General features: G+C 27.9%; 1 long non-coding RNA gene across 1 annotated transcript; it reads right to left on the bottom strand.

Annotated features, from left to right (window-relative positions):
* Nucleotides 1-4,718: 4,718 nt before the first annotated feature.
* LOC121204939 (uncharacterized) lies at nt 4,719-5,687 on the bottom strand. The gene is made up of 2 exons (XR_005900082.1): nt 5,372-5,687; nt 4,719-5,057 (listed from the first exon to the last, which is right to left on the bottom strand). It is a non-coding gene; the product is annotated as an uncharacterized lncRNA (long non-coding RNA).
* Between the last annotated feature and the right edge of the window lie 4,636 nt (nt 5,688-10,323).

Below are 10,323 nucleotides of genomic sequence, written 5' to 3'. Positions count from 1 at the left end.
AAAGTCGACCCCGTTTTTAAAAAAAATGGTTTCGACAATAAACATTAAAGTTAATTTATTGATATTTTAACATAATATTTTAAAAATATATATTTAGTCAATTAAAAAACATTATCATTTTATTAGCAAAATGAGAGATTTTCTTTTTACTGAAAGGAGCAAAATTAGAGATTTGCAAAGGGTAAATTACAAAAATAGTCAGTTTTGTTTGCTCCAGATTACATTTTAGTTACTTATGTTTGAAATGTTACATTTTAGTCACTTACGCTTTCGTTTTGTTATGAAGTGGTCACTCTACCGTTAAGCTCCGTTACCTCCTTAATGACGGCCCTTCGTGGCAGTCTAAATGGTTTTTAAATGCCAACTTGGATGTTACGTGGCAGTCCAAATTAAATTTATTTAATTAAAAACCTAATTTCATCCCAACAATTGGACATCCAAGTTGGCATTTAGAACCCATTTGGACTACCACGTAGGACTGCCGTTAGGGAGGTAACGAAGTTTAACGGTAGAGTGACCACTTCGTAACAAAACGATAACGTAAGTGACTAAAACGTAACATTTCAAATATAAGTGACTAAAATGTAATATGAAGCAAACAAAAGTGACTATTTTTACAATTTATCCGATTTGTAAACCATTACTTTCCATATTAAAATTAATTTAGCAAAGGCTTAGTTTTTATCCGGGCACACCATTTAAAAATTTAATCTATCGTGAAACAATACATAGTACCATAAATCTATCAATTTAAACCATTACGTTTTCATTCAGGCAAAAACCATCAGAGTAATTTAAATGAAACTATTTATTAATAATATTAAGAAGTTATTCACTATGCCAATTGAGTATTAGTTCAATTAGTACAAATATTATTATCGATGTAAAAAGACAAGGGTTTGAATGTGTTGAAGCGCATTATCCTCATATTTATGGGTTGGGGAGGGGCTATAGGTAATTCTAAGCATTATGTAAAAAAGACTCAGATATGATCAGAACCTATAATAAAATTATTCAAAAAAAAAGTTATCGACTATTCATTCATATATATATATATACACACTATGGTAATATGAGGTTAAAAAAAATTAATAATCATATTCACATAATATTTTTTTTGACACATCACACTCTACATTTGAAGCACTTATTTATAATTTTGGTAAATTATTCTTTTATTCATTCCTTTTTTCTAAATTATTCCATTGCTTTTTGTTTAAAATTTTCTTTATAATTTTATATGTTAAATATAAAGTTGATTTTAAATAAATTAACCCTTTTTTTGATATTTTACTTAATTGAATTAAATTTTAATGTTATAATATTAAAATTAATTAATACTAAATTGTTAAATTTAAAGTACAGTTTTTTTTTAAAAAACACCTATTAATAACATTTATCAAATTAAATTTATATTTTTTAAATATAATAAAATTTAATTACATTCGTTAATTAAAGTAGAGTAAAAATAAGTATAAAATTAAAAAAAAATCAAATTTTAACAATTTTAACATTAAAATAAATAACATATAAGAAATTATTAATAATACTATTTAAATTATAATATATTAATGTTAATATTCAATCAATGATGATTTATTTTATTATTTTAATATTAAATATTTTTAAAATTAAATAATTTTAATATAACTAATTCTAAATTCGTTAAATATTTTTAAAATTTTTATGTAATTACTTTACTTTTTCCATTTATTGATGATATTTTAAAAAATTCATTAAAATTTTTAAACATAAATCAATGTAATAAATTTAATATATACATCCGATTCATACATCACATAGGAATACAAATTAATTAATACTGAGAGAAGTATTAAGCTAAAGTTGTGAAAAACAAAAATAACTACTGAAATAAATTACTACTTGTGTGAGCAAGTGACCTTGTCAAAATTTTATTTACATCTATTTTTTTTTTAGTGAATTACAGTAACAGGACAAAGCCCAAATAACTAATGCGATTAGTACGATTCAAACCAAGACCACACTTAGAGTGATGAACACCTTTGACCATCAAACCATCACATTAGGTTCTATTTTTACTATCTTTGTGTGAATGTATTACTTTAAATTACATATAAAATTTGTGTTTTCCTCATAAACCATTAATATATATGTACATTTAAGTAGATTTCTAAGATCTATTTTATAACATTTATTTAATTATGATTTAAGTTATTTTAATTACCATTTATTTATAATATAAATTTTCAATCTTTAGTAGATTTCTTAAGATCTATCTCCCATATTCTTCTATAAATATAGATAATTCTATGAATGGAATATACAGAAATATTTAACTTTTCATATTATTTGATGATATTTAATAAATTAAATAATAAGATTGTTTATTAAGAAATAACTTCACTTCAAGAGAAACAAATATCAGGTGTTCACAATTTAGGATTTATAAACTAGACTAGGGACCTATATTAATGGTTAAACTCATACCATTAAGGAAACTTTAGCCTAATCAGTAACTTAGAGTGATTATCTTTTACACTTACACCAGTGTACGTTTAACTTTAATATCACATAAATAAATAATAATTTATCTTATTGGCCATATTAAATTCAAGATTCTCCCACTTCCATCATATGATAACTCCAAAAATTTAAATATTTAATATTTCAATACAAACTTTAATATGTCTATAGAATACTTTTATTTGACTTCCACTCAATTAAAGATTCACTATTCTAATTTGAATATCCTTAATAAAGTGAAAAGTGGGTATAAAAATAATGGTAAAATTGATATATAAAATTTAAGCTTAAAAATCATTACCACTGCTCACAAATAAATGAGATAACGGTCAAGTGAGAAATTAGGATGAAATAATTTCTGTGAAGGAAGTATTTTGAGGATCAATCCTGGAGAGAGATTTTCAATTTTCAGCACGAGAATTCAATCAACTAATATAAATCTAAATTAAATAAGAATAAATTAAACAATTATTAAAAGAGTAAGAATAAAATAAAAAATCAACTAAATAAATAATTAAAGCAAATAATAGAATAACTTATTTAGTAATTAAGTCTGCAAGTAGTAGTGATGAAGTTTATTTTTAGTTAATGGATTTACTCATTTAATTTAATTAATTATTGATAAGCCTAAGGTTCATAACTAAAATGATCTTAAGATGTAAATATTTGCGTTGGTATATGTCTTACAAGTGTTTAAAGAACTCTACTTTTGTATATGTCGTATAGGAATTAATTAAACCTTAAACTATACTACCTAAGTTGGTGAATATATTATAAGCAGCTTTGTTAATTGGTGTGTATCTTAGCAAGTTTATGAAACTATTCAACTAGATTCCTAAGGTTAAGCGAATACTCTTGTTGTTTAACTTTTTTTTAGGTTGTCTTTCAACCTAATTATCACTTAACAATTAATCTCACCATAATCTTAAACTTATCTCTAACCTATATCATTAATAATCCATTAACTTCCTATTTATTTTACCATTACTTAAGTGGTTAGTTCATAATGAGCATCAAAACAACAAACAAGAATAATAAAACAATCATATGACAGTAATTGAAAAAAGATCAAGAGAAAAGCCATCTTATTGAATAGTTGCAGTTCCAATCCCAATATAAGTGTTGCTTCGATGAATATTAGCATTACGACTACAATTACATTGTAAGAAAAACTAAAATAAAACCTGGAAGAAATTGAATAAATAGAAAAACTAATGTTTCTCTCTTTCAACACTCTTAATTGAAACCTAAAGATGACTATTTATAGACTGATGTTGACCCAATTAGGGCTTCGACTTGGGCGTGAAAAAAATGAAATCGAGCACAAAAAGACAACAAAATGGGGCAACACCCATGTATGGTTGAACAACGTTCTATAGGGCATACGGTACTTCGACACTCACGCATTTTCTTCAAAATTCGACTCTCATTTTACTTCTACTCATATTTGAACTCATTCCTCATGCCAAATTGGACCTAAGTAAAGCCAAAAACACTTACTAAAATATCTACAACTTAAAATAATTAAAATTTAATTGAAAACAAGAAAAAAAACATAAATATGATGTCATGCATGAAATATACTCTAATTCTGCAACTAAATATTATATCTTACTTAATAACTCACATAAATCTAAGTGGAAATACACATATATTTATATGATTAGGAGTTATTAATCCTTTCATGTATTACAATGCATGATCATCTCTAAAAGAGTACTTGATGATATAAAACTTATGAATGAATTTTTTAATCATTCAAAGTCCAATTGAGCATCTAAATTTTACGTGCACAAATTGAAACATGTTGATAAATTCTAGATTGTGAATATGACTAACCTTGCCATGTTATAAGAAGTCTCACTTTAATAGACAACATTTAGTTTGATATGATCCACATGATTTTAAATTGTTTATCGATAAAGCCTTAGTTATGGGATTTATAATTGTAACATCTTACATTCTTCAAATTGATGGATTTGGATGCAACCCACTACATTCATTATTGAAGCAACTCAAATAGAATAAAAGCATAACATTGAAGTTAAGATAAACAACCGTGACATATGAATATTGAACAACGCATGAACCCTAAACGGTATGTTATAAGCATGAATAAGACATTGATAAATCTAATATCTTAAAGTTATGTGTATTTTATTCTGGTATGAATTTAGAATTTTATTTTATTTGTTTTTAACTAATTTTATATATTTTTAGTGTTAAATTGGATTTATTTTTTAGTGTTTCTTGTAATAGCCAATTTTGGCCTAAAAGAACCCAAACCAAATAAACAAAAAAAGTCCAATACATGGCCCAAAATTAAAACAAAACCTAATTAAAACCCAATACCCAGATTTTAGCCCAAAATAAACCCAATAACCTAAAACCCTAAAGCCCAAGTCAGCCCACTATCTTAAACTTTTTTTCAGCAGCCACCCTAACCCTAGCCACCAAAGTTCAGCCGCCACTCCCCCCTCTGCCCTTGGCCATCACGCGCGCCACCACCACCGCTTGGGGCACCAACCATCAGCCTTCCACGCGCCTGACACCTGCAAGACGAAACTAGCACGCGAAACACAAGAAACGAAGAAGAAAAAATAGCAGACAAGAAGAAAAAAAACAAAAAACGAATCTATGTAATTCGGTTATAAAAGTCGAAACATCCATTTGTAGTTTTTTTTGGACACGAACATTTAGCAATAAAAATCAAGAGCAAAACAGATAAAAAAGGGTGATTTCCGATTTATTCTCTTTGTTTTCATTTCATTGCTAATCTCTTTTAGTTTCTTTTTATCTTTACTTGCAAATCTATTAAATAAAGTGGGCACGAAAATAAATAAAATGAGGGAGTAGAGGGCCTCACCGGAATCGCTCGGGGCTTCGTCGCCGGAGATCCCTCCTCCGTCGTTGGGGTCGCGTCGTTTAGAGAGGGAGAGACCCTTTCATTTCCACATTGTTTGGCTGAAAACTCGGCCTTCAAAGGGTCCCAAAAAAGGGTTGAAATACCCATTGTTGCGCGTCACCGGCCACCGAAAATGGTGGTGGTACGGTGGGCGGTGAGGGAGCTCGATCGTTGGAAAGACAAAAGGGGAGAGGGTGTTTTGTTTTTTCCTTGGAAAACAAAAGAGAACGGCAGATCAAAAAGAGTGAATGAAATTTGGGTTTTATTTCACCCTTGAAATGACATCGTTTGGGGGTGGGGTCTGTGCACTTTCCCTAAAAGGGAAATTTTTGCGTTTAGTCCTCCTCTCTCGCAACCTCGTTCAATTAACCCCCATTTTCTATCTTCTTTTGTTTTTTTAAATTTGGCCCTCAGATCTTGTTTGGTTTTCGTTTTGATCCCTAATTAACTATCCAATATTTATACTTTTATACCGAATTTTAATTTGTTTTTAGCCATGTCCTAAATCTATTTAATTCATTTATTAACTCTTTTTTTTGTTTCATTTATATGTTATTTCAAATATTTTATATGTTGTTTATTTATATCTATTCTAACTTATTTTAATGTACTATTTATTCAAATTCTTATTATTTATTTTAACTTACTTTATGTATATATGCCACTTTAATCTATTTTATATGTATTATTTATTTCTTTATTCCTTACCCATTATATATATCTATACATATAGTTTATTTCAAGCTTTTTATATCTTTATAATTCTTTAAAAATTATTTTGTTATATATATATATTTCAAATTATTTTATATTTTAAGTTATTGTATATTATATATTTCAAATGACTCTCTTTATATTACCCTTGAACTGTTACTATTATAAAATATAATTATATTGTCTATTTTTAATTCTTTTGCGTATCATATATTTTAAACTTCTTATTAATTATTTTTAAATTAATTTATATATTATTTATTTTAAAATTATTCATATATGTCATTCTTTAATTTGCTTTGTGTATTATAAATTTTAAAACACTTTATACATTATTTATTTTAAACTTGTTTTATGTATTATTCATTTTAAATTGTTTTATTGTTTACTTTAATTTTTTTTCCATATATATATCAATTTCAAATTTTTATATGTATTATCTATTTTTTATATACCATTTATTTTTAAAATATTTTGTATGTTATTTATTTTAAATTTCTCACTACATAATATTCATTTTAAACTTATTTTCATTATTTATCTTAAATTACCTTACATATCATTTATTTTAAACCCTTTTTTTACATAAGTCATTTTGAATTATTATATATATGTTAATCACTTTACATTTTATTTATTTATTTATTTTAAAACCTTTTTATATATTATTTTTGAATAGCTTATTGTTTTAAGTTTATAGAATATTTGTTCTTAAACTTCTTTTTGTATGGATCACTTATTTTTGAATTTCCCTATGTTTTTATCTTAAACTCTTTATACATTATTTATTCTTTATATACATATATTTATGTTAAGTTGTCTTTTTTATATACCAGGTATATTATTTTTTTTAATTTTTTTTTACGTATTACTTATTTTAGATTTTTCATTAATGGTTTTAAATTATTTTTTATCATTTACTTTAAGTTGCTTTTATAGTACTTATCTTAAACCTTTTACATATATATTTTATATTTAAGATTATCTTATTATTTGATTTAAGTTGTTTCATACTATTACTTCGTTTCTATGTTTATTAAGCTTAATGTTAAATAATGTATGTTGTGAAATTATTGCTATTGCATGCATGTAAATTTGCTTACTCGTATTCATATTATTGCCATACGCTTGTGGAATATTTTATGCATGAATAATTGTTCCATGTCGCACTATACTTCATTTCATGTCATTGCCTCAAATTAAACCCCAATACATTTGTAATGGCCCAAATTTGAGGTTATCGGAACAGTGGTTTCGGAACCACAAATCCGATGAGAAAAATTTTATTTTTCTTATATTTTTATGGTCTAAAATTTCACAAAATGATTTTTTGAAAATTTCGTTCGAAAATTTCGACGTTTGGGCACTCAATTTAGTCAAAAGGACTAAATTGTAAAAAGTGCAAAAGTTGAGTTCTACATGTTAGAGGTGTCCAATTGTTATGAAACTTTAAATTGGAGGTCTTTATATGGTAATTATACCATTGGTAACTTGGTAGACAAAAATGGACATGAGATAAGTGAAATAGAAAATTTTTAAGTTAGGGGCAATTTGGTAATCTAGTAATTAAAATGAATTAAAAGGGAAAAAGATGGCAAAAATCATCATCTTCTTCATATGAACGAAATCAGCAAGGGGGGAAGCCATAGTTAGGGTTTTCAAGCTTCCAAGCTCCATAGTAAGTGATCCCAAGCCCCGTTTTTAATGTTCTTTACGTTTTTGAGATCCCGGTAGCTTAATTTAGCTTATTCTAGCAATAATTTAACCTAGGGTTTATATTTGGAAAAATACCCATAGGTGAAAAGTGTTTATTTTGATGTTTTATGATAGAATATGAAGCTAGAAATTATGTTAAACAACTTTTGCTAAGCGATTTTAAGTGAAAACGAGTAAAACGACATAATCGGTAAAAATACCTAATGTTCATAAGTACATGTTAGAGTGGGAATTTGATGTTGCCATAGAAGGGAAAAATGTTCAGAATGTTATAAAACATAAGAATAAGAGATGAAGTTTAATTTCTGAGCCTTGGGGCAAAAATGTAATTATGTAAAAGTTTAGGGGCAAAATTTTAATTTTGAAAAAGTTAGAGCCGAGGGCTGTTTTGATGAATGTGATTATTAAATAAGTTAAATTTACTATTTTAGATCAAGGTACGAAACTCGAGGTTAGACAAAGGGAAGAATAAAGTTGAAGACTAAGTTGGTGAATTTGGCTATAATTGGTACCGAGGTAAGTTTACGGTAAATAAATGCAATATTTCAATATTTATTATTAATGCTGTTAATTTCCAGCAATTATGAATTTATTTTATGAATTTATTTGATGATGATCCAAGCATGAAATGATAGAGAATTAAAATTTAAAAGTCCCGTTGATACATAAGGATGGTACTGGATACGAATGTCATGACATTTGGGTAAAGAGATCCCATGTAAGACCATGTCTGGGACATGGCATTGGCATCCTTAAGATCATGAGAGGTCCCCTGTAAGACCATGTCTGGGACATGGCATGGGCACCGAGACGAGAGGTCCCATGTAAGACCATGTCTGTGACATGGCGTTGGCACCGAGATGAGAGGTCCCCTATAAGACCATGTCTGGGACATGGCATGGGCACCATCACGAGAACATCCCATGTAAGACCATGTCTGGGACATGGCTTTGGCATGTTATTATCAGAAGAGACCCGGGTATCCTTATTATTCCAATGTAGCTCAACGGGCTTGTAAACGAATCATGTTCATGAAAGTTCAGTTTAAAGCATAAATGGCAAGCTCAGGTAAGTTGTAAGACTTAAGAACTTATTATACTATCAATTGATGTTCAACGATGCAGCAAGGATTGAGTAAGTTATGCACACAAGTATTCTAAGTAAACAAGTAAGAGAACTAGTATGAGATTAACTAAAGAGTAAACTAGAGATATAGACATTGAGTTTAATTATTTAAGTTAAATATTGTTATTTATTTGCTAGTAAACTTACTAAGCTTTATGCTTACTTCTTTTATTTCTCTTTCTCTTATAGTATTGCAAAGCTACTTCAAGGATCCTAAAGAAGTCGGAGATCGTCCACACTATCAACTACAACTGCTCGGTATTTTATATCGAAACACGTTTGAGTTATGGCATGTATAGGGATTTAGTTATTTTGTATGTTTGTAATGATGATTTTGCTAATGAGTGATGTGTAAGTATTTGATGATGTATGGTTATTAAAATGATTAAGGATGAAGGTGTTTGTTGTTATGAAAGATTAGGTGATAAATTATGCATGGAAATCATGAAAGGATAAAATTTTGCAAAGAAACAGAATTCAGGCAGCACAGTGACGTGAATTTGAAAAATCTCCCAAGATAGTATAAAATGAATTAGAGGGTGAATGATATATGGAATTAAAGCTTGTTGAGTCTATTTTCATGGAAAAATAACGGTGTAGAAAAAGGAAATTTATATTTTAAGATATGTGAATTTTAGTAAGATAGGGTCATAACTGTTTTTGGAGTCCCCTGTTCTGAGTTTAGAAAATAATTACAAATTGTACAAAAATGGTTATGAGTTGAAATTTACATGCTTAGATTTCTTAATGAGTCTATTTTCTGTAGAAACAAATAAGAACTTCATATGAAAATCCTACAGTGAGAAAACTTATTTTTAGTGACTAGAGGTCAGGGCAGTCAGGTGGTGAAACAGGGGAGACTTTAACTAATAAACTGTACTAATTTGCTGAACCAAAAATTCTAAAAATTTTATGGTGAGTAGATATATGAGTCTAGTTTCAGGGAAAATTTACGGAATTAAATTTCGAGTTCTGTAGCTCAAGTTATAATTAATTTAGTAACTGCTGCGCGATTGGACAGATTTGCTGCGAATAATGAAATAAATTTTCAAACCTAGTTTTTATGCTCCGAATTGGTAAGATAAGCTAAGTAATGCCTCGTGCTCGACTCCGGAAACAGTCTCGGGTAAGGGGTGTTACAACATTTATCCAATAAATCACTTTATTTTTACCTAAATAAATAATACATGTTGTTTAAATATCGTATTCGCTATTATTTCAAAAACAAAATTTCAAAACAAGGCAATGTTTCGCGTTTTGAAACATCGAAGAATTGTGCCCTAACTTACGGGGTTTCGACTCTCTCGTTGATTCTAAATAGCTAAGTATCCTTTTGGGTTTAAAATGCATGGAATCCC

The sequence above is a fragment of the Gossypium hirsutum genome, chromosome A08 (genome assembly GCF_007990345.1).
Source record: "Gossypium hirsutum isolate 1008001.06 chromosome A08, Gossypium_hirsutum_v2.1, whole genome shotgun sequence".
Classification (NCBI taxonomy): domain Eukaryota; kingdom Viridiplantae; phylum Streptophyta; class Magnoliopsida; order Malvales; family Malvaceae; genus Gossypium; species Gossypium hirsutum.
This window is presented reverse-complemented; position numbering and strand designations above follow the sequence as displayed.